Genomic DNA, 26450 nt, shown 5'->3' with positions numbered 1-26450 from the left:
GTATGCTCAGACGTGAGTCCCGTGCTCTCCATGCCACTGGAATCAAGCTATCCTGGCTGAAGTTCGCGTGAAGTTTTTTTTACTTTTCACGCAAACTAAAGTTGAAAAAATGGTTTGATACGAAATGTATGTCCAGGGATTCTGGAAGTGATACAGCTGTTTTGAGCAATTTGAATGTGGAAGATGTTGAATTCTTAAATATTTTGACTTCTCAGCAGGAGCAAACTGCGAATGTTGATATACTAAATCTTGCTCAAGAATTGGAGATTGACACAAATAGTAACCCAGGGAGTGGTTTCAAACCTAAGTCTGTATTCTTGCCACAAATTGAATGTGATGCCATTGATGTATTTGAAAGAGGGGTGTTAGCTGACCTCAAAAGGATACGATACAAAAAGCTTCCATATTGCCAAAAAAACGTAAGTGAAGAACAAATTAGGGCATTAGAGGACTTGAAATTAGATAAGACTATAGTAATACGCCAGTCCGATAAAGGAGGTAATGTCGTGTTACTAAACAAACAAGCTTATTTATTGGAAGGTCGTAGACAGCTAACCAACAAGGTTTGTTATAGTGTTTCGGATAGAGAAACTATAGCTAAATCAAATATGGAATATGAAGAATTGCTCGTGGATTGGAGACAACGAGGATTATTGGAATGGGAGGAGTACAACTATCTCAGATGCCAATTTCCCCGTATTCCCATACTTTATCTATTGCCAAAACTACATAAGGATCCAATGAATCCTCCGGGGAGACCAATTGTCTCCTCAATTGGATCCTTACTAGAAAACACTTCCCGTTTTATTGACCACTATTTGAGACCATTTGTGGTCAGTTTACCAGCTTATTTGAGGGATACAACCCACTTCTTAACAATCATTGATGGCATTCACTGGGAACCCAATTATATCCTGGTGACCCTTGATGTATGCAACTTATATACGTGCATCCATCATGATTTTGGCTTACAAGCAGTCAGACATTATTTGAAAACTCGCTCAATCTCATTATGGTCACATTCTGAGATGATTTTGGCCATGATTCAATTTTGTTTAAAGAATAATTTCTTTATGTTTGATGATGTCATTTACCGGCAGCCACAGGGCACAGCGATGGGAACCTGCTTCGCCCCCAGCTATGCCAATTTGGTGATGGGCTGGTGGGAGGAGCAGGTAGTGTCATCAATCCCAGATTTTGATCGCTGTGCCTTGTGGCTCAGGTTCATTGATGATATTTTCATCATATGGAATGGTGATACTGAGTCAGTCAAGAGGTTTATTTGCAGGTTGAATGACAATCAGTTTAACATTGCCCTAACTGAAAACATAAGTGCAACAGAAATTGAATTTTTGGATGTGAGAGTCCAGATTGTGGACAATTCCATTGAAACCAAACTCTTTCGTAAGGCTACTGCAGGGAATAGTATTTTAAATGCTGCTAGTGCTCATCCTCGTAAACTGATATACAGTATCCCGTATGGGGAACTGTTACGCGCAAAATGGAATTGTAGCTCAGTGAGCTTATATGAAGAGGAGAAGGCAATTATGATTTGTCGTTTTAAAGAAAGAGGATACAATAAGAAAACTATCTCAGAGGCATGTGATCAAGTGGAGTTGGTAACACGTACTGAACTACTACATCCAAAGAACCGTGAGACAGATGTTGAAACACTGAGATTCATTACCACGTATTCAGGGCAAGCACAAGACATTCGCCAAATATTGAAAAAGAACTGGCATGTTCTATTAACTGATACCAATCTTCAAAAGTATCTAAGTAGCTGTCCGCAAATTACATTTCAGAAAAGTAAACCACTCCGAGATGAAATGTGCCCTAATTATGTGACTAGCAAGGATGAGAAGATCTGCACTAATTGCCCAGGTTTTCGTTTTTGTAAAAAATGTAAGGCATGCAGAAACAGCTTTGAATGTAGGACACTCATTTGGGCAAACAGTGGAAGGGAATTCAGAATTAAAAAGGCCCTAACGTGTAACACCACGTTTTGTATCTATGCACTGATTTGTCCTTGTAATAGGGTCTATATCGGCAGCACAATTCATTGTGCAAAGAAACGAGTGTTGGAACATGTCAGAGCTATACGACACAACAATAGGCAATATCCAGTTGCTAGACACTTTTTTGAACAGCATTTTCAGAATGAGGAATTATTGAGAATGGTGGTGATTGATGCAGTCCCAATTGGTGTAAGGGGTGGAAATAGACAACTGACATTATGCCAACTAGAATCAAGAAATATTATTGATTTGGAGACCATGTCCCCGTTGGGATTAAATTGTGTTAAAAGTGTCCGACACGTCCTCGGACGATTTACCGTACAAACGTGAAAAGCGAAGTCTGACCGTGCAAGTACGATCCGTCCCGGGCATCCGATTTTATAACCGTATGGTTAAAAGACCGTCCGCACCGAACTCCTATAGCAAACAATGGAGACATCCAAACAGGTGCCCGGTATGCGCCGATCCTCCCCCCAGACCCCGTATGTACGTGCCGAACCCCCCCCCAGCCCCCGTATGTACGCGCCGAACACCCCCAGCCCCCGTACGTTCGAGTCGACCCCCCCAGCCCCGTACGTTCGAGTCGACCCCCCCAGCCCCCGTACGTTCGAGTCGACCCCCCCAGCCCCCGTATGTTCGAGTCGACCCCCACAGCCCCCGTACGTTCGAGTCGACCCCCTGTGTATGTACACCCGAGTACGTGTCGAACAGTACGTGTCGTACCCCCGTGTATGTACACCCGAGTACGTGTCGAACTGTACGTGTCATACCCCCCCGTGCATGTACACCCGAGTACGTGTTGAACTGTACGTGTCGTACCCCCCGTGTATGTACACCCGAGTACGTGTCGAACTGTACGTGTCGTACCCCCGTGTATGTACACCCGAGTACGTGTCGAACTGTACGTGTCGTACCCCCCGTGTATGTACTCCCGTGTACGTTCGAGTCGTACCCCCACCCGTGTATGTACGGTGCGTACCCCCAGCACTACGCACTGGGTGTACATACATGGGGGGTCGACTCGAACGTACGGGGACTGGGGGGGCGACTCGAACGTACGGGGGCTGGGGGGGTCGACTCAAACGTATGGGGGCTGGGGGGGTTGACTCGAACGTACAGGGGCTGGGGGGGGTACGGCGCTTACCGGGCCACCTACTCTGGTCGTTTCGCGCCGTACTTCGCTTTCCGGCACTTTTTGTGTGCCGTGAAAATATTGCCGTCCGGACTGCTGTCGGTTCGAATCGTACTTCCTGGGTCGTGAAACGCTGCCTGGAAGCGTCCCGACGTCACGTCGCAGCATTCCCGGATCACATTCGTATGCATGTTTTCGTCGGTCGGTGTTTTTTACGATTCGTACGGAAATGGTGTTTCCGTGCGAATCGTAATTCCATGTCTGTAATGTCTTACAACCGGGTACGAGTCGGACGGAGAATACGCTCCGACCGACGGTTCGTACCCGGTTTTTACCGGATCGTAATCGACGCCTTAGTGTGACAAACCTCCTGACTGCCGGCTTTCCCAGTTCACCTCCTTCCCTCAGTAACATCGCTCTACTCAAGTCTTAAAAGCCTTTATCTCCGCTTTACTCAACGCACTTGGTTTGTCAAACAATTCGAGGCAGCCAAGTGACTCCAAATTAATTTTAATATATCGAAACCATGGAATAGACATGGCTTTGTCAAGAGACAAACAGTCTTGAATAATAAGTTGATTTAGATTCGGGGGTTGATGTGCCCAAACTCTCAACCAACCTAACAATGGAGCCACAGAAATTTGATCAATAAGATAACCTGCCCCCAAGTCTTCATGTATATTAAAAATAGGAGCAGATGGGGGGAGTGACAACATTTTCCGAAAAAGGCATTTTCTACTGTTTGGATTTCAGTCGTAGCCTTATAACCCCATACCTCGCTGCCATATAGGGCCATAGGAACACACTTAGCTCTATATATCTTCATAAGAGCGGGTAGGGGTTTACACCCCAAACGTTTTGCAAAGCCCAACAGCGCTCCTGTCGCCCTAGCAAGAATGTTCTTTTTCTGGGCGCGTTGCATGACCCAAGATCTCCTGTCATCAAAAACAATCCCCAAATATGGGAAGGTCTGCACTTTTGTGAGCTCCTGCCCATTACAGTAGAATGTAGCCTTTTTCGCCCTCCCACAACCAATTGACATGGAATGTGATTTTTTAAAATTTATTGTTAAGTCTAAAGAGACCATAAAATCCTTAAATCCGTTAAAAGGGCTTGTAGGCCTCTCGCGGTTCTTGCCAGCAGAACCGTGTCGTCGGTATACAATAATGCGGCAATCAATTTTGAGCCGGCTCTGGGAATATCCTTACTGGTCGAGATTAGAGCCTCACCCAGATTATTAATGTAAAGCGAGAAAAGCAGGGGGGCAAGAATACACCCCTGTCTTACCCCTCGCTTTACCTGCCATGCTTCTGACAGACTCCCGTCTTCATTGTAGCGGACGACTGCGGTAGTGTCCTCGTGAATAACCGCCAGGAAGGATATCAACACAGGGTCAAGCCCCAGTACCACTAGTGAGGCCCATAATTTTTGACGATTTACAAGATCGAAAGCAGTGGCAGACCTGTAGAGTCATTTTGGACAGCTTTCCAGGGGTGGCACAATACATGCTTCAGCCCCTGGTAGGCCTCTGGGGTACCTATGCCCTGGGTACATAGTATACCATATACTAGGGGCTCACAAGGGTACCCCAGAATCCAATCTGGTGTGTAACTAAAGTACATGGAATCAATTTATCTAGAACGCAGATAGGCTGGGGACCTGAATAGAAGGTTCCCAGCCAAACTAAGTAAAAAAACATCAAAACACCAGGGAAAAAGTTGGGGCAACCATGTGGTCAGATTTCACCTTCCTACATAACCCCCCAAACGAAATGATATAAGGCTAACCTTGGCCGGTTGAGCCTTTATTGACTAAGTGGCCATATAAGGACGTACCTCCACTAGCATGGTTACTCCCTGTCTTATAGTCCACTAAGCTATCCCTCACCCTAAGGGTATGAGAGGGTCTCCACCATGGGGAATTACTACCTGTGGTGTGTTTTGGTAAAGTAAAAGGCTGGTGAGGTGTCTGAGTAGGGAAGTGAGGCCCTAATAAAGTTGGTCTCACCTTCCTCAGATCACTGGTTACCATGTATGCCTCTCTTTCCATGACTGAGTTGCACTTTGCTCTAAGGGTCAACCTTTGGCTGCCTACAGCCGGGGGTTGAGTCCCTTTGGGTGGAACACTGGAGGGACATGGCAGGTTTGGAACCTTTTGGTCCCAGGATTGCTCTTGCCCATCAGAGTCCTTCTGGGGGAGGTCCTTACACAAAGGTATGGGAGATCCCTCAGTGTGTTGAGGAATTTTCACCTGGCTAGGGCTACTAGACTGGGTGCCCCTAATCTGCTGATGGGGAGGTTTCTCTGGACAGGGGGCCCTGTGGGGTCCACTGACCTCCCTGATCTCTGCAGCCCTGGGCTGACTCAGTCAGGGTAGAGACGGGCAGGTTTCCTGCTCCAGACTGGGTACCACCTTGGAAGGGTCCTCTGCCATCAGAGGTGTTGTGAGAAGGTGGCCTGATATATGCTGACCACTAGTTCTAATGGGCACCCTGTATCAGTCCAAACAACCCCTTATGGTGATAGGTTAAAGACAACCTTTATTGAAAGCTATCCTAGTGGTAGCTATGGAGAGCAGCCTTTAGGCTAAGTCTTGAAGGAATGTAAAGCAGCTTGTTTTACCAGTCTATAATCTCTTGAATGATCAAATGAAAGGGCAACCACACCAGGTATATATTCAAAATAAATGTATTTAGGTAAAAACACACCCCTCTAGTCTCTTTATGAGACTGGAGTTCGAAGTACTTAATTTACAAGTTAGCAATCAGCAGTAATAGCACAAATACACGTTTGGGCCCTAGGGGCGTACCAAACCATATACCAAAAAAGTGGCATAAGAACCACGACTGAAATAGACACAAGTACTAGAGCCTGTAGATTTGCTGGGACCCCAAGGTAGTGACACAGGGGACCCACAGGGACTGTATGCAGTGTGTAAACACAACCGCGGGTTCCCGTTAGCTTCTATGGACAATGTTGCGGTTGAAAATTTAAAGATTAGGGACCAAACCCTTTTGGACTTAAGAAGTTCTAGGGCTAGCACCCACGGGAGCACCGGAGTACTCGAGTTACCTCACCCAGGGAAGCCGGGTGCATAGGTGTCTTTTAGTGTCGGGTCGCGTCGTCGATTGCAATGGAAGCTGGCAAAGAACTGCTGCTGCCGTGAAGAGGAGAAGTGTCCGAAGAGATCCAAGCCTAGGATGGAAGGAACCTGAAAGCAGAGGGGACAGAGTCTGGGTCACTAGCCAGTGACCGAGGGCAGGATGGACCAATGCCCACAGATGTCGGGTGCTTCAGGTGAGTTGATGGGTGTCTTGACTCTTCAGCCACGAGGTCCAGGAGGTGCCTATGATGATCAGGGGCTGGATTTGTGCTGTCCCACAAAGTCTGTCGAGTGCTGCAGTGTCGGCGACCAAATTGGGCCCAACAAGCCTTGGCAATGGGAAGTCACTGGAATTCAGAGAAAGGACTGCGGTGCAGACCATCAAGGTCTGAGGGACTCACCCAGCAAGGGTAAGCTGGGGCACGTCTGGAGCAACCAGGAAAGCCCAATTAGAAGAGGAGTTGCCTTCGTGGGGACCTACTAGCCAACGGGCTAGCGATTGCAAAGGAGCCTCAAGCGGTCACACTTGACACTGGCCCACGGATCACTCGTGGAGTGGAGGCCAGCAATCTTTGGTGCAGGAGGTGCTCAAGACTGGGGCTACTCGGAGTCTAAAGCACAACTTCAAGGAGGTCCCAGAAGATAGTGATGCTGCAAAAGTTCACGGTGACCAGGGGTCATGGTTCCACGTCACCCACGGGCCTAAGTTTTGCTGTGGACTCAGGGTAGCCTCAGGGAAGTCTGGAAATCCACCTCTGGTGATGCAAAGACTTTGGCGTCTGGCAGGAGCTTCAGCGATGCAGACCAGTCAGTTGCTTCTTTGCTGCCTGCCAAGCAGGGGAGTCAGTCAGTCAAAAGATTGCTTTATTCGGTTAAACATTTTAAAACCATCAAAGCGCAGGACAATGTTTCATAATGCAAGTAGTTACAGTTACAAAAAAATCAAATAAGACCACTAACACAATACAGATTAAAACACAATTTACAACATTTCATAAATAATAAATAATACAATACAATTGGCACGTAATACACAATAAAAAGTATATCATCTAACTGATTCAGCAATTTTCACAAATCCATAAAACCATTACAACTTCATCAGTCCACTTTCACCAACTATCAAAAACAATACTAATAAAATATGGGGAGGTTATTAAGAAGACTGCGCCCTATTTCTACACCTAATGGCCCCTGTAATATAGCTGGCTACCCCGAAGCATACCAGTGGTGACCCAAGCATTTGGAGATAAACCAGTGCGGGCCTCACTTGCTCAAAATTACAGTTCTTAAAAATAGGAAAAATAAATTTCTTACGCTGCAAAGAGTAAAATTTACAAAAAAATACCAAATGCAACATGTTTTGTTCTGCGGGGTTATCGCAAGGGCAGGGCCCCAGGGTTCCCTCTTTGAAAAAACCCTTAGGGTAAGCCAGTAGCCAGGGAAGCATGCCATGCTTGAACCTTATTAACAAAAACAGATGAAATGGTTTGTTTATATAGGTCAGGTATGGCTGGATCTCTCTACCTATACTTAGGTGCCGATTACGATCCGGTAAAAAAAATTCCCGTACGACTCGTATCCGGTCTTTTTACGATACGAATCGTACAAGTGCCGTACAAACTGGCAATCACGATTCGCATGGTAAAAAGCCCATACGAGTCGCATTGGGAATAATTCCCCACACGTCCTCGGGTCGGAAAAAGTGTCCGACACGTCCTCGGACGATTTACCGCACAAACCTGAAAAGCGAAGTCCGACCGTGCAAGTACGATCCGTCCCGGGCGTCCGATTTTATAACCGTATGGTTAAAAGACCGTCCGCACCGAACTCCTATAGCAAACAATGGAGACGTCCAAACAGGTGCCCGGTATGCGCCGAACCCCCCACCAGCCCCCGTATGTACGCGCCAAACCCCCCCAGCCCCCGTACGTTCGAGTCGACACCCCCAGCCCCGTACGTTCGAGTCGACCCCCCCAGCCCCCGTACGTTCGAGTCGACCCCCCCCAGCCCCCGTACGTTCGAGTCGACCCCCCCAGCCCCCGTACGTTCGAGTCGACCCCCCGTGTATGTACACCCGAGTACGTGTCGAACTGTATGTGTTGTACCCCCCGTGTATGTACACCCGAGTACGTGTCGAACTGTACGTGTCGTACCCCCCGTGTATGTACACCTGAGTACGTGTCGAACTGTACGTGTCGTACCCCCCGTGTATGTACTCCCGTGTACGTTCGAGTCGTACCCCCACCCGTGTATGTACGGTGCGTACCCCCAGCACTACGCACTGGGTGTACATACACGGGGGGTCGACTCGAACGTACGGGGGCTGGGGGGGTGACTCGAACGTACGGGGGCTGGGGGGGTCGACTCGAACGTACGGGGGCTGGGGGGGTCGACTCAAATGTACGGGGGCTGGGGGGGGTCGACTCGAACGTACGGGGGCTGGGGGGGGTCGACTCGAACGTACGGGGGCTGGGGGGGGTCGACTCGAACGTACAGGGGCTGGGGGGGGTACGGCGCTTACCGGGCTACCTACTCTGGTCGTTTCGCGCCGTACTTCGCTTTCCGGCACTTTTTGTGTGCCGTGAAAATATTGCCGTCCGGACTGCTGTCGGTTCGAATCGTACTTCCTGGGTCGTGAAACGCTGCCTGGAAGCGTCCCGACGTCACGTCGCAGCATTCCCGGATCACATTCGTATGCATGTTTTCGTCGGTCGGTGTTTTTTACGATTCGTACGGAAATGGTGTTTCCGTGCGAATCGTAATTCCATGTCTGTAATGTCTTACAACCGGGTACGAGTCGGACGGAGAATACGCTCCGACCGACGGTTCGTACCCGGTTTTTACCGGATCGTAATCGACGCCTTAGTGTGACAAACCTCCTGACTGCCGGCTTTCCCAGTTCACCTCCTTCCCTCAGTAACATCGCTCTACTCAAGTCTTAAAAGCCTTTATCTCCGCTTTACTCAACGCACTTGGTTTGTCAAACAATTCGAGGCAGCCAAGTGACTCCAAATTAATTTTAATATATCGAAACCATGGAATAGACATGGCTTTGTCAAGAGACAAACAGTCTTGAATAATAAGTTGATTTAGATTCGGGGGTTGATGTGCCCAAACTCTCAACCAACCTAACAATGGAGCCACAGAAATTTGATCAATAAGATAACCTGCCCCCAAGTCTTCATATATATTAAAAATAGGAGCAGATGGGGGGAGTGACAACATTTTCCGAAAAAGGCATTTTCTACTGTTTGGATTTCAGTCGTAGCCTTATAACCCCATACCTCGCTGCCATATAGGGCCATAGGAACACACTTAGCTCTATATATCTTCATAAGAGCGGGTAGGGGTTTACACCCCAAACGTTTTGCAAAGCCCAACAGCGCTCCTGTCGCCCTAGCAAGAATGTTCTTTTTCTGGGCGCGTTGCATGACCCAAGATCTCCTGTCATCAAAAACAATCCCCAAATATGGGAAGGTCTGCACTTTTGTGAGCTCCTGCCCATTACAGTAGAATGTAGCCTTTTTCACCCTCCCACAACCAATTGACATGGAATGTGATTTTTTAAAATTTATTGTTAAGTCTAAAGAGACCATAAAATCCTTAAATCCGTTAAAAGGGCTTGTAGGCCTCTCGCGGTTCTTGCCAGCAGAACCGTGTCGTCAGCATACAATAATGCGGCAATCAATTTTGTGCCGGCTCTGGGAATATCCTTACTGGTCGAGATTAGAGCCTCACCCAGATTATTAATGTAAAGCGAGAAAAGCAGGGGGGCAAGAATACACCCCTGTCTTACCCCTCGCTTTACCTGCCATGCTTCTGACAGACTCCCATCTTCATTGTAGCGGACGACTGCGGTAGTGTCCTCGTGAATAACCGCCAGGAAGGATATCAACACAGGGTCAAGCCCCAGTACCACTAGTGAGGCCCATAATTTTTGATGATTTACAAGATCGAAAGCAGTGGACAAATCCATAAATGCTAGATGTAAGTCCCCCTGCTTAGCAACCGTGTACTTCCCAATGATAAGATGTAAATTGAGGCATTGACCCACTGTGCCCTTACCTTGTCTAAACCCATATTGTAAGTCAGAAATTATGGATTTATCTTCCAACCAATTTGTTAATCGAACGAGAACTACTTTACCCATTATCTTCATAGCAGAATCCAAGAGAGAGATGGGCCGGTAACATGCCGGATCTTCTCTTGACCCTTTTTTAAATAATGGAACTATAACTGCTTTGCCCCATGACATAGGAGCACCCGCCTTTGATACTGCGTTAAAAACAGAAGTTAAAATCTTTGCCCAGTACCTTGGATCTGCCCTATAAAGGTCCACAGGGACGCCATCCGGACCTGGTGCTTTACCTTTTGCCATTGACACAATGGCCTCCAGGACTTCATCGTCCTTAAAATGAATTTTTGAAGCCTGTTTAATATCCCCGTAATTCACTGGATTAGGTTGATGAATCTCAGAATAAAGACCACTAAAATGGTCCACCCATCTATCTGGCGGGATAAGACAGTCTTTATTTGTATTCTCCAACTCATCAAAAAGTGGACTATTAATCACCTTCCAGAATTGAGTGCTATTTTTCAAAACACTTGCCTCTGACAATTCATCCCATGCCATATTTCTTAACTGGATTTTCCTTGCCTTTATTGCTTATTTATAGGACCTTCTTGCCTCTACAATCTTACTTGAGTCTTTTCCACTTTCTTTCAATGCCAACAGGAGTGCAGTGTGAGCACTAGAGCAGGCATGATCAAACCAATTTTTTAGTTTCTTAGGCCTTGGTCTCTCGTGGCAGGTTAAGTTCCCCACTACCTGTTTTGTTATTCTCTCGAAAGCACCAAGGATTTCCACTGGTTGCGACTCTGTCGACAAACATAGGCTTAGATCCTCGTTATTACTATTATACAAATTCTCGAGGAAATCAGCCGGGGTGATAACATCCCATCTCAATCGTCTTCCCTGATTTATAGAAACTAGGTTTAAATTAGAAATCATAGGCAGTGGATTGTCCCTCATCAGAGCCTTAACTTTAATTTCCATAGTGAGAGGATTATGATCACTTAAGGCATTTTGAGTGACACAAAAGGCACCTATTGAATCCTTCAAAAGACAAGACACAAAAATATAGTCGATCGTATTATAATGGCCTTGTCCAGTGAACATAGGGGCAGGAGACAAAGAATCTTGTACAGGAGCAAATAAATGAAGGGCAGATAAAATACTCTCTAGGTACATCCCACCCTTAGAGTGTTCAAAATGGATAACCTCTTGAGGGCAAAGATCATAATTGATATTTTCAAAACAATTGAGATGACATACATGGATATTGAAATCGCCAAAAAGTAAAAGAGAATAAGGTGTAACGTTATTTGCATCATACTCGTCCAAAAATGTAAACAGTGCTTTTAGGTGCTCCAATTCATCAGACCTAGTGAATGAGTTGTAAAAATTCACCACTAATAATGACGGCAAGTTGGCACCTTCAAGTTTAACCGCCAAAATGTTTGGAGAACTAGTCACTAACAACTCTGTACTGTATAGTAACTTGAGACTAAATAATAACAAGAGACCCCACCGTGGTCTCCCCATAGTGGAATGCATGGCATTTTTATTAAAAGACTGGTACCCATCCAAATGATAGGGGTCTTTGGCCTCCCACGTTTCTTGATGGGCAATTATGTGGTGGGTGGAGAGAAAAACCTTCCAATTTATATCGCCTCTTTTAGATCGCAGGCCAGCAATATTCCATGATAAAGCCATAATTTTATTTGTTATTGGGGTTCCCCACCCATGCCCCAACTCTTGTGTCACGGTATTCTCCAAATCCAGTGAAAGGAGTTGAAAATCAACATCCTCTCTGTTTACAGGAACCGTAACAGTCAAATTACCAGTTACAATAGGAGGAACTATTTCTCTCCCACCCGCTTGAACCTCCTCAGTGGTCATCTGGCTAGTTCCTTTTCCGCAAGCTATCTTTAGGGGTAAAATTGTGTCTCCAAAGCCATTAAGGTCAATACTATCTTTCACAGCCAATACAGTGGAAAACAGAAGCCCAGAGTCACTAGAAAAAACCGCTCTAAGTTCATTATTATGGGCCTGAACTCTATCAGCACTGAGTCAATCATTGACATCTAAAGTGCTAAGGGCCTCATACCTATTACTAAGAACCAATGTACTACTCGGAGGGACAAACTGAGAGATGTACCCTCTATTTCCAATAATCCCCAAATTATGAGGTGGATAAAAAAAAAACAACGGGAGAACATTTACATAGTCCTGATGTATTCTGATCGACCCTGCCTGCCTCAAGATGTGGTCTACTAAATCAGGAGAGCTGAAGCTCACTACAACGCAGTCACCCTTCAGCGACTTATTGGTCTTCCCCACCCATGGAACCCTTCTTACCATTTTAAAACTTTCAAAAAGGTGGCTCCCTAATACTGCCTTACCAGCCAAGTAGTGGAGGGCTTTATTTTTTAACGAGGACCAATGCTCTTCCCTACCATCACAAGTTTTCGGAACGTTTGCCAAAATTACAGTATACGGACAGGCCTCCGGCGGCAAATACAGGGAACGTTCCCTTGATGGATACTCAGCAAGAGGACTTAGTCTACCTGTAGGGCCCCTAGGCCCCGAGCTATCACCACCATTAGTTCCTGAAGCAGATGAAGGAGGATTTATGGGGCCTACAGCAGGGGGAACAGGGGTCGTCATTGACTCAACCAACTCAGAAACTCTAGTTGCTACTACACTTAAAGGGTGCATCTCAGATGGATCTTGCCTTGGCATCGATGCATTCTGGCCCGCCATATGACGTTCAATGAGGACAAGTCTGTCGTCAATCTTATTGAGTCTATCCATGACTGGCAATATAGCCGCTCTCAATCGCTCATCCATAAGCTTTAACAGTTAGGCCGTCTTAACCCCCGTGATATCTACTTCCCCCTGGTCAGTACACTCATTACACCCGTGACACTTGTCAACCATAGCCCGGACAACCACACTGCTTTCCTGTCTGTCCAACCCATGTACGGAATCTTTGTTCCTGGGTTGTTTGGCTTGTTGCCGACTTCCTTTGGGGACGTTATTAGCTTTTCTTTTCCCCTTGGTTATTTTAGTAACAGCGACAGGAAGGGCCTGTAGCTGCCTAGTACGTGTAACGGGCGGTGAAGGAGGGGGGCTAGAGATATTCGTAGAGGCAGGAGAAATTACAAAACTGGACTCTAACATAGACCCATTGGGGTAATGACATGCAGCCTGTAAGGCACCTAGACCTAAGGTAGTATCGCCAGGTTGTTTCACAAGATTAATCTGGGTTAATGGCTCCAAAGATAACCTCCTTTCCACCATTTCAATTTCCCTGGAAACAACGCTTTCTAATGTCCCCGTACCCCCCATTGGAGGGCACTTACTATTACTTTTAGCCATAGGATATAATGGACAGGAGCAATAATCAGGACTCGCAATATAACAACTAGCAAGAAGACAGTAGCCTCCAAGGAACAACACACCTCCACTTCTCACAGATCCTGATTAAACTTGTGTGTTAGAAAGCGGGCCCAGCCCAGCCTCCTTCAGCCCCTAACGGCTACAGGCACAGCATCTACAATGTCCTGCCCCCAAGGGCTCCTGGGAGATGCAGTCCTCACTTCCCGGCCGGTCGTCGACGCTGGAGGGAACTCGCCGTCGAGAAGGAAAATGCGGAGCCGAGCCCAGCAGCAGCGGGAATGAGGGACTCACGGAGCGGCACCCGATGAAATCAAGTGGGGCAGCAATCAAACCATTTTAATTATGTCCTTGTAAAGTTCCTTACGGTACTGCTGCACAAACGGGGAGGAGGGATCCTGAATAAACAACTCCTTTTAATCCATATGGGGCTCCTTGCCATAAACCCCTACCACGAGGCAATCCTTCACCTTACTGTGATGGGCAGTGATTTTTTGCTCTATGCCTGGTCCCCCCAAATTGCCCCACAAAAACTGCCTCAACAAATACAATTTGACCTGTGCTCCACAAAAATGGCGTCAGTTAATCCAAAGCTTGAAAGCTTGAAAGCAATTCCAGCATTGCCTCGTCGCCTCGAAGTTCCCCTGTTCCTTTTAGGCGCGCGGCCCCACTTGCCTGTATGGAACGAGGCTCAGAAGGTCAACACTGTTTTCCAATGGCCCCCCCTGGGGCTAGTGCCGTGGGGTGGGCAAGCCGGGTCACCCAAACAGTTCCTACACCAAGGGAGCCAAGTCAGACTGGCGCAAGGAGAAGGGGAAGTTACCGACGGCTGCTTCCGGAGCAGGGGAGTCACTTCTTGACCCCAAGGGAGATTTCTTCAGTCTTATAGTCAAAGTAGAATGTCGAAGGTCCAGGATATATATTGCAGAGTTTCATCCAGGGTAATCTAAAGTCGCATACTTATACTAAGTTTGGGGGTTGGACATACTCTAGGGACCCACCTATGGGAGGGTTTGGAAAGAGGGGTGGTTACACCCATTTCCTTTGTCCACTTTTGCGCCAGAGCAGGGGCAGGTAGCCCCTGCAACCGGTTTGAACAGGACTATGCACAGGAACACCAAATGTGCCCCCAGTGCAGGACTTCAAAGTACCAGAGAGTGCTCCCGCCCAGCCCCAATACACATCTGCTTGTCTGGGGAGGTGGACAGGAAACCTATTGTCCAGGCCTCCCCTGCTGGAGGCCAGACCCGTGTCTGTGGCAGAGGCATCCATTTTGTGATGCCAGGGCTCTAGAAAGTCCTACAGGGTTAGACCAGTGTGAACATGTCTCTCCCTCTAGAAGGGTGGAATGCTATCCCCGCTGCCAGGGTAGTATTCCAAAGCGTTTGACACCAAACACGACATGTTTCCGTGCAGCCATCCCAAAGTTAGCATTTACCGCAAGGTTATAATGCACTTAAGAGTATATGGTCAGGCTGCACCACAAACAGCATCAGAGGAGATACTCTGAATGCTGCAGAAGGGCTCTGCTCATGCAGGGGCACCCTCTCACATAAAAACCAAGCACTCTGCCTTCAGGATTGTTAAGGCCTGCCATAGGAGTGACTTATAGGTTTTATATGTGTGAGCAATGGTAGTGATATAGGTAGCCTATACCACTCTTAGGGGTGCAAGCATACCCTTACCCAGGCTGCAGTAGCAGACCTCTGGTGCCATTTTGAAGTGCTTCCCAGGGGTGGCATAATACATGCTTCAGCCCCTGGTAGGCCTCTGAGGTACCTATGCCCTAGGTACATAGTATACCATATACTAGGGGCTTATAAGGCATTCCAGAATCCAATTAGATATGTCTCTAATGTACATGCAAACCATTTTAGAGAGGAAGCAGCTAGGCTGTGGTCTTGATTAGCAGGGCCACAGCCAGACTAAGGTCTAACAACAATGAAACACCAGCAAAAAGTGGGGGTACCCATGTGAAGCAGATCCTACTCTCCTACAGGTGTTGCCAGGAAAGGCCTGACTACCTCTGGGGCAGTTCATTCACTAGGGGTAGGATCAGTTCCCTGAGGAGGCTGCCTTTTTCCTGAAGTCTGGGGGGGATGAAGACTTTTCTTCAACCCTTGTGCTCTCTTGTGGAGGAGAGTGGGCCATTCTTTCAGGCTCCATCACTCCAAAATATCCATGGGGTTGGGCTGTGGACACCACAGCCCCATCAACTTTCTCAGGGAGGCCTAACATTCTTAAATGGGCCTCTATCTCAACTTCAGCCCAGGCCGAAGGTTCCAGATCATTGCCCAACAGGCAATCTACAGACAAGTTTGGGGACACTGCCACTCTCTTGGGGCAGTGACCCCTTCCCAGCTGAGATTGACTATGGCCATGGGATGATATGTCCTGATACCATCAATGTTGGTCACCTGGTATTTAAACTCAGGTAAAAGCTGTTAAGGGGGGACTAGCTTCCCTATCATCATGGTGACACTAGCCCCTGTGTCCCTGAATGCCAAAGCTCTTTGACCATTGATCAAGGGCTCCTGTCTGTATTTGTCCAAAGGGTTGGGACCCGTGGTAAAAGTGGCAAATCCCATGCCACCATCACAGACTGAGGAGGCTTGTGAGGGGGACCTGTCTAATCTAGGGCCCACCTCTGTTCCCCATGAGAATGCACCTATCATTTTGAGTACAATACTACCACCTGGGGGATTACTACTAGTAGTACCAGGAGTATTGGTAGTATTAGTTGGAGGAACATTTTCTTTATTTCCAATCCTGGGGCAACTGGCATCAGTTTTCCAGTGGCCAGGCTTTTTACAAACTTGGCAATATGGTTTTTTTCAGAGGAGGAAGGAGTTTGGGACCCACCCCAGGGGAGGACTTTCGGATCTGCTCCCTCATAATCAAATTGTACAATCATTGAAAGTCATGCACTTTGCTGCCATGTATCCAACCTTCCAGAGCCTTAGTAGCACAATCTACAAAGTCAACCCAGCTTGAGTCTGAGCCTTCTGGGTGTCTCTGAACTTCAACCTATACTGTTCAGTGGTTAGGCCAAACACATCAATCAGAGCACTCTTCAAGACCTTGTAATTGTCTGCATCCTCTTCTCTAACAGTGACGAGCATATTTCTACCTTTCTCTGCAAAGGAGTGTGTGGTATCTTCTGTTCCTACTGTGGTTGTAAGGGATGACATATCTGGGTTCTGTATTCTATTGTTGCTATGTATGTCAAGTGCAGGATATGTGGAATCTTGTAGGTTGGAAGGTTGGGAGGAGAAAGTTCTTGTAAAGGGCAGTTGGTGTTGAGCTGTTGTTCTGCTGTCTGGTGGATAGGATCTTTCCTTAAGGAATAAACCTTTGTGCACTTATTCCATTCGTCTGAGCCTGCTTTGAAATACAATACTGGCGTAGTCGGCAGCTGTTTCAACAGGAAGATCCTAACACTTTTTGACCATTTACCTGATTTGCCTTTTAATGAAGCAGCTGGTTTGAATGATTATGAGATCTGTATATGCAAGTTAGATAAGCATTATCTTCCCAAAATAAGCACGATTCTGGAGAGGTATCACTTTGGGAAAAGGATGCAGCGTGAGGAAGAGACTGTTGAAAGCTATTTGACGGATTTGAGGAAGTTAGCATCAGCATGTAAATTTGATGCTTTGTTGGATGAGCACTTACGTGAGCAATTCATGTTGGGTTGTAATATGGATAAGGTTAGAGAGGAGTTATGGCTAAGGGATGAACCAACGTTGGATGAGGTCATTGCGGTGGCCAAAAGAATTGAGCATTCATTGAAGTGTGTAGCTATAATTAATAAAGATAAAACTGATGGTGCAAAGGTACAAGCTGTAGGAGAGAAAAAGCTGCGATCTGTGATTGAAAAGAAAGTGGTTCCCAGGATGCAGGACACAAGGGAGAAGTCTACTGTTGACAGTGGGAAAATGAATAGCATGTCTTCCTCTTTCAGGTGTTTTAGATGTGATAGGAGTGGTCATCTCACGAATGACCGAAAATGTCCCGCGCTTAGTAATACTTGTAGTAAATGTAAAAAAAAAGGGGCATTATCCCTCTGTCTGTAGAACCAAACCTTCTACAAGAGTTAAGAGGGTAGATGTATATGAGGATGATGGCGCATACACAAGTGCTGATGAGTATGAGTGTGGACAGATTGTTTCGGAGGTAGTTGGTGGTAGTAATAAGAAATCATGCCCATTTGATGACATCATAGTGGATGGAATTTCGACCCGTGTTTTGTTTGATTCTGGTGCAAAGATAACAATTGTGTCCAATGAGTTATATGTGAACAAGTTGAGACACAAAGTGAAATTGTTCAAACCTGACATAACGCCAGTTGCTTACGGTGGTGAACCAATAAAATTGCATGGTTACTTCTTGGGCATGATTGAGTATCAAGGAAGGATGACTTCAGGGAAGGTTTATGTATCAAAGAAGGGGGATAGTTTAATAACTTGGTTACATCAGGCTGATCTCGGTGTCTATCTGGATCCCAATTCAGATCCACAAATATTGTTGAAAGATCCAGTGTGTGTGGTTGGTAAAGGTGATGAGTGTGAGTTTACGAGGAAATTGAAGATGCAATTTCCCAGTGTGTTCAATGATACTTTGGGTTGTTTGAAAGGATATCAGCACATGATCAAACTAAAGAACAATTCAATTCCTTCTACGTGTAAAGTTAGGGGGGTACCTTTGTCCGTTAAGGATGAGGTGGAGAAGGAATTAGAGAAGTTAAAAAAGAATGGAATAATTGAGGAGGTGGAAGGAACTGAGTGGCTTTCTCCGGTGGTCGCAGCTAGGAAAGCCAATGGGGATTTGCGTCTATGTGTAGACTTGCGCCAATTGAACAAAAGTGTGGTTGTGGATAGATATCCTCTACCTAACATAAGTGAGTTGTTGGTCTTGTTGGGTGGTGCTAAGGTGTTTAGTACGATCGACCTTACGTCGGCATACCATCAAATTGAATTGGAACCATCTTGTAGAGATCTTACGGCTTTTATTACTCCGTTTGGAACTTTCCGCTTCTTCAGGATGCCTTTTGGTCTTGTCTCAGCATCCTCGGTTTTCCAAAGGGTGATGGAGAGTTTACTTAAAGGTGTGAAAGGTGTATGCATTTATCAAGACGATATACTTGTGTTTGGTGATGATACGGAGCAACATGACGCTCGTCTTGAAGCTGTCTTATCAAAGCTGTGTAGTGGTAATTTATCTGTTAAGATTGAAAAGTGTAAATTTAGGTCAGATTCATTGAATTACCTTGGTCATAACATCTCTGGGAAGGGTGTTAGACCAAAGGAGGATTTGGTTAGCTCGATTCACAAGCTATCTCCACCTACTTCGAAAGATGAACTTATGAGTTTTCTTGGCATGATCGAATACTATGCAAAATTTGTTAAAGGGTTTTTTGAACTCACATCTGAAATGAGATCATTACTTAAGAAGGGTGCTACCTTTGTTTGGTCAAGTGAATGTCAAAGGGAATTTGTGTCTATTAGGGAGAAATTGGCGTGTGCACCATTTTTACAAAGTTTTGATACCAAGTTGAAAACTATCTTGACGACTGATGCGAATTTAAAGGGTCTTGGTGCGGTGCTGCAGCAGGTGGGTTCAGAAGGTGTGAAGACTGTCATGTTTCTTTCACGTGCTTTGAGGGAACCCGAATCACGGTATTCGGTTGTTGAGCGGGAGTCTCTAGCGATTTTTTGGGCTGGTAAGAAGCTGAAGAAATTTTTGTGGGCAATTGATTTTGAAGTAAGGACGGATCATAAGCCGTTGGGGGAAATATTTGAGGAAAAGGGTTTGGACTTGATATCGAGCAGGATTACTAAGTGGGTGATTGGACTTCAGGAGTATTCTTTTTCTGTCAGGTATATTCCTGGTGCGGACAATATGGTTGCGGATGTGTTTTCAAGGTTGGTGCCGGAGAATTGTAGTGATGGTGATGAGGTTGAAGAAGGTGATGAATGTGTTTGCACGGTGGAACCGCATCATGTTTCAGAGGAGAAATGGTCAGAGGAAGTTGCACAGGATGGTACACTTAGTGAAGTTATGAAGCTAATTCAAGGTAATTGGTTAAGTGCGAAGTGTGGGTCTGATATGACGAGACCTTTTTGGTATGTGAGGAATGAACTTGCAGTTGTTGGAGCTATTCTATTTAGAGGTTCGAAACTTATTCCTCCAGATAAAATTAGGAAAGAATTAGTGGACTTTAGTCATGTTAGTCATCCTGGGATCACTAAAACCAAAGAGAGGTTGCGGTCATCTTATTGGTGGCCGGGTATGGACAAGTTTATTGAAAGAGAAATTCGTGAATGTGTCTTGTGTAATTTAGGTGACAAATCTAAGGTACCAAGGGTACAACCAATGTTTGTGAGGTCTCGTCCCAAGGCTCCTTGGGATGAGATTTCGCTGGATATTTTGGGACCTATTAATATTACTGGTTCTCAAGTTTATCTTTTAGTTGTGATCGATATGTACTCTCGCTGGCCGGAGGTATTTTTCTTGGCTCATATTGATTCATTGAATATCATCAAATGTTTGAAGGAGTTGTTTAGTAGAGAGGGTTTCCCCAAATCTATGCTGTCTGATAACGGGGTACAATTTGTATCTAAAGAAATGGAGGAATTTTTGAGTTCTTGTGGGATTGTGCACAAGAAATGTTCTCTCTACCATCCAGAGGCCAATGGAATGGTGGAGAGGTTCAATAGAGTTTTAAAGGAGACGATTACTCTTGCAAAGTCTCTTTCTTTGGATTGGAGGGGTGAGGTTTTAAAAAAAGTTGAGGAATATAGAAGAACTCCTCATTCCACTACAGGGAAAACTCCATTTTTTTTGTTTCGAAGAAGAATCCCCAACACTCTTTTGGATCCATGTTGGGTTAATGAGTATGGTGTGAGTAGGGGTAAAGAGAATGTGTGTGATGAAGAGGATCTCAAAGTAAGGGAGGATTGTAAGGCTGATGAGAGGAAGATTATGTTTGACAGTAGGAAAGGTGTCAAAGCATTAAAGGTAAAGGTTGGTGATCTGGTTGCTGTAAAAAAAACCTGGTCAGGTTGGTTGTTCAAATCTTAAGTATTTTGATCCTATGACTGTTATTAAGGTTTTTAGGAATGCTGTAAAGACTCAAGATCACCGTGTATGGAATTTGAACAGAGTGGTACTCTTGAAGGATGCTCATCGTAAATTGAATAAGACTGTGGAGAAAAAAAGAATGGAGCATTCTTTAAGTAGGAATCCATGCACTCCTGCGGTGGTGGTCCGACGTTCGTCGAGAGTTGTTTCATATCCTGGTTATCTGAAAGATTATGTTTAACTTTGTACATATATGTATATATAGTATTTTTTATTTCAGTGTTTATGGTATGTCATGCCATTGTATTTTGTTTTTTTTTGTTATAAGGAAGGGAGATGTGTGGTATCTTCTGTTCCTACTGTGGTTGTAAGGGATGACATATCTGGGTTCTGTATTCTATTGTTGCTATTTATGTCAAGTGCAGGATATGTGGAATCTTGTGGGTTGGAAGGTTGGGAGGAGAAAGTTCTTGTAAAGGGCAGTTGGTGTTGAGCTGTTGTTCTGCTATCTGGTGGATAGGATCTTTCCTTAAGGAATAAACCTTTGTGCACTTATTCCATTCGTCTGAGCCTGCTTTGAAATACAATAGAGAGCCATAAGATTGCTGCCCACTGCTCCTGGGGCACCCTTTGAACTTTACAGGCCCTTTCCAGTGCAGTTATCCATTTGTGGATGTCATCCCCACTCTGGTAGGGAGGGAAAATCTTATTCAGGTTTCTATTGTCATGAGACCTCTCACTATATCTCTAGGGATGTTGCTGCCACCATGGGATTCTAGTCCCAACTTCTTTCTAGCTCTGTAGAGCTCTACGGCCTCCTTGTCTAGGGCTACCTGCTTCCTTCTGATTTCAAGCTGTGCTTCCTCATACTTCAGCAGTCTCTCCCTCCTCTCCTAAGAGGTTTCCCTCCTATGAGAAGGAATAGAGGTCCCTATAGATGAACCAGAAGGGTTATACTCCACTGAGGGAGATCTAGACCTTCTAGGCCCTCCACCAACTCTTCCTGGAGGGACAAAGAGGGGGCCAATAAGGCCCTCCCCCTCATCTTCCAGGGGAGCTGGATTTTCTAAGTCAAGATCATTGTCATCTTCCTGGTCAGCATTAGAGGTCAGGTCATGGGGAATTTCACCCCTAGGCCCTTCCTCATGTGCTGTCCCACCCACTCTGCCTGCCCCTTCAGACCCTATAGGTCTTCTGAGATCATCCAGCCTGAGTACCTCTATGAGATGCTGGGTGGTTGGACTTTTGCCTATCTTCAGTTTCCTAGTATTGCATAATGCTCTCAGTTCCATGAATTGGAGGTTATCATACTTGGAGACAAGAAGCCCATTGGCTTCTGGCAGGGGCCCACTGGTTCCTGGCCTTGAAGACATTACTAGTGAGGTGTGGTGTATTGCACCACCTACTGTAGTGTGGCCTACTAAACTCTCTTGAGTTGTAGAAAGGGTGTGCTAAGCCCTTAACACACAACTTTAAGTTCAGTAGAACTTACTGTATTCTAAAGCTTATATTATATCTACCTAGGGAAGGTACCTTTAGTGGTTTTCAGTTAGTCACTCAATTGAGATTATCTGGTAAAACAATAGCAAGCTGGAATCCCACCGCTACCACCAATGTGAGACGTTGGCCTGGAATATGCTGTCCACTAATTATAGTGGGCACCCTGTACCAGTCCAAACAACCCCTTATTAGTAATAGGTTAAAGACAACCTTTATTGAAAGCTATCCGTGGTAGCTATGGAGTGCAGCCTTGAGGCTAAGTATTGAAGGAATGTAAAGCAGCTTGTTTTACCAGTCTATAATCTCTTGAATGGCTAAATGAAAGACAACCACACCAGGTATATATATAAAATATATGTATTTATTTCTAAACACACCCTCCTAGTCTCTTTGTGAGGCTAGAGGTCAAGACACATAAGTTACACTTCAAATATGACAGTAAAATAGCACAAATACACGTCAGGCTCTAGGGGCGAGCCAAACCATATACTAAAATAGTGGTATAAGAACCACGACTTAACTAGACACAAGGCCTAGAGCCTGTAGAATCGCTGGGACCCCAAGGAACCACCCAAGGTAGTGACACAGGGGACTCACTGGGGCCATGTGCAGTGTGAGAACACAGCCGCGAACTCCCTTTAGCTTCTATGTGGAAAGTCGCGTTTGGAATTTTAAAGATTAGGGACACTTAGAAATGAGTCAGGACCAAACCCTTTGGGACTTAGGAAGTTCTAGGGTCAACACCCACGGGAGCACCGGAGTACTCGTGTTACCTCACCCAGGGAAGCCGGGTGCATAGGTGTCAAATGGTGTCGGGTCGCGTCGTCGATTTCAATGGGAGCTGGCAAAGAAGTGCTGCTGCCAGGAAGATGCGAAGTGTCCGAAGAGATCCAAGCCTGGATCAAAGTCATGAAGAACCTGAAAGCAGAGGGGACAGAGTGTGGATCCCTTGCCAGTGACCAGGAGGACGATAGGCGAATGCCTACCGAAGTCGGGTGATTTCAGGTGAAGAAGGTAAAGCTTGACTCTTCAGCCACGAGGACAAGGAGGTGTCGAGGACAACCAGGAGCTTGAGTAAAGCTGGCCCAAAAAGGATGTCGAGTGCTGCAGCATTGGTGCCCGGATTGGACACAACAAGCCTTGGCAACAGCAACCCATGCAGAAAAGAGAAAGATGCTTCGGTGCAGATCAGCAAGGTCTGAGGGACTCACCACTTGGTTGGGAGTCAGTGCACATCAGGAGCAACCAGGGAAGCCAAAGAGAAATCAAAGTTATCTTCACAGGGACCCACCAGTCGACGGACGAAGGATCGCGAAGGGACCCCTCAAGAGGAAACACAAAATGGCAGACCACGGGTCACTCGGGTTGACTAGGCTGACAATCTTCAGTGGATTCTCTGCTCGAGGTGGGGGCTACAAGTAACTCCAAGCACAACTTCAAGAGACGTCAAGAAGTCAATGCACTTGCAAAAGTGCACATTGACCAGGAGTTCCGGTTCCACGCTACTCACGAGGGCTGCAGGTCTCAATTTTGCTGGGGACTCGAGTCGGCCTCTGAGATGTCTGGAAATCCTCTTCCTGGGCCCCAAATATTTTGGAGTCCGGCGGGAGCTTCTGAAATGCAGACTGGCAAAATGTTTCATTGGTGCCTGCCAAGCAGGGGAGTCACTCCTTGACCCCAAGGGAGATTTCTTAAGTTCTCTAGTCTTTAGTAGAGCATCGAAGTTCCAGGATTCAGCTTCAGATTTTCATCCAGGGATATCTAAAATTCTGGTTACAGAGGTTCCTTACTTATACCTCAGGAAGTGGTTGGACTAGCTCTGGGGACCCACCTATGGGAGGGTTTGGAAAGAGGGGTGGCTTCACCCATTTCTTTTGTCCAGTTTCATGCCAGAGCAGGGGCTGGAAGCCCCTGAACCAGTTTGAGCTGGACTATGCACAGGGACACCATATGTGCCCCCAGTGCAGGACTTCAAGGCACTCAGAGGGTACTCCCACCCAGCCCAAATACACATCATCCTGTCTAGGAGGGGGTTACACCTCCCTGTGACAGGAAACCTATTGTCCAGACCTTCCCTGCCAGAGTTTCCGTCAGCAGCAGGAGGCCAGACCCGTGTCTGTAGCTGCAGCATCCATTTTGTGATGCCAGGGCTCTGTTAAGTTTCTACCGGGTATACCAGTACTGCCATGTCTCTCCCTCTAGAAGGGTGGGATCATATCCTCATATCAAGAATTGAGGTAGGGATATGATTCCAAGGTGATTGACACCAAACACGACATGTTTCCGTGCAGCCAGTCCAAAGTTAGCATTAACCGTTTTAGATATAATGCACTTAAGAGTATATGGTCAGGCTGCACTACTGACAACCCAGGAGGAGAGATTCTGAAGGCTGCAGAAGGGCTCAGCTCATGCCTGGGTACCCTCTCACATATAACCAAGCACCCTGCCATCAGGATGGATAAAGCCTGCCATAGGGGTGACTGATAGGTTACTATGTGCAGTGATAGGTGAGGTATAGTGAACCTATACCTCAGTAAGGGGTGCATGCACCACCTTACCCAGGCTGCAGTAGCAGCCCTGTGGTGTCATTTTGGAGGGCTTTCAAGGGGTGGCACAATACATGCTTCAGCCTCTGGTAGGCCTCTGGGGTACCTATGCCCTGGGTACATAGTATACCATATACTAGGGACTCACAAGGGTACACCAGAATCCAATCTGAAGTGTACCTAAAGTACATGGAATCAATTTATCAGAGAAAGCAGATAGGCTGGTGACCTGTATAACAGGTTCCCAGCCAAACTCAAAAACCATCAAAACACCATTAAAAAAGTGGGGGCAACCTTGTAGTCAGATTCCACCTTACTACACCTCTTCTCTCTTTCTTCACCCCTGTTGCCTCTTTCTGCACCCGTTCCTTCTTTCTGCACTTCTTTAGTTTCTCTCTGCACAGCTCTTGCTTATTTCTGCACCCCTTGTGCCTCTTTCTGTATCCCTCTTCCCTCTTTTTCACCCCTCATGCCTCTTTCTGCACCTCTTTGCTTCTTTCTGGACCACTTGTGTTTCTTTCTGTACCCCTCTTGCCTCGTTCTGCACATTTGTGCCTTCTTTCTGCTCTTCTTGTGTTTCTTTCTGCACTTCTCTTGCTTCTTTCTGTACCTCTCTTGCCACTTTCTCCACCCCTAATCCCCCAATTGCATCTCTGTTGCTTCTTTCTGCACTTCTCTTTCCCATTTCTCCACCCCTCATCCATCTTTCTGCACATCTGTTGCTTCTTTTTGCACTTCTATTGCTTCTTTCTGCACCTTTGTTCCTTCTTTCGGTAACCCTTGTGCCTCTCTATGCACCCCTCTTCCGTCTTTCTGCACCCCTCTCGCCTCTTCCTGCACCTTTGTTCTTTCTGCACTTCGTTTGTTTATTTCTGCAACTCCCTTGCTTCTTTCTGCACCCGTCTTGCCTCTCTCTCCATCCCTCTTCCCCCTTTGTGCATCTCTGTTGATTCTTTCTGCACTTCTGTTGCCTCTTTCTCTACCCATCTTCCCTCATTTTGTCCCTCTGTTGCTTCTTTCTGCACTTCTCTTGCTTGTTTCTGCACCCCTCATGCCTCTTTCTGCACCCTTTGTGCCTCTTTCTACACCACTCTTCTCTTTTTCTGCATTCCTCATGCTTCTTTCTGCAATATGTTCCTTCTTTCAGCACTTCTTATGTTTCTATCTGCACCTCTCTTGCTTCTTTCTGCACCTCTCTTGCCACTTTCTCCACCCCTGTTCCCCCTATTGCATCTCTGTTGCTTCTTTCTGCAATTCTCTTGCCACTTTCTCCACCCCTCATCCATCATTCTGCACCTCTGTTGCTTCTCTCTCCACTTCTCTTGCTTCTTTCTGCACCTCAGTCCCTTTTTTCTGCAACCCTTGTGCCTCTCTATGCACCCCTCTTACCTCTTTCTGCACTTGTGTATCTTTCTGCACCTTTGTTCCTTCTTTCTGTACTTCTTTTGTTTTTTTCTGCACCTCTTGCATCTTTCTGCACCCCCTTTTGGCTCTTTCTGCTCCCCTGTTGCCTCTTTCTGCACCTCTTTTCCTTCTTTCTGCACTTCTTTTGTTTCTTTATATAGCTCTCTTGCTTCTTTTTTCACCTCTTGCATCTTTCAGCA

Source organism: Triturus cristatus, chromosome 3_2 (genome assembly GCF_964204655.1).
Source record: "Triturus cristatus chromosome 3_2, aTriCri1.1, whole genome shotgun sequence".
NCBI lineage: Eukaryota > Metazoa > Chordata > Amphibia > Caudata > Salamandridae > Triturus > Triturus cristatus.
The sequence above is the reverse complement of the archived record's forward strand: the minus strand, read 5'-3'. Positions refer to the sequence as shown.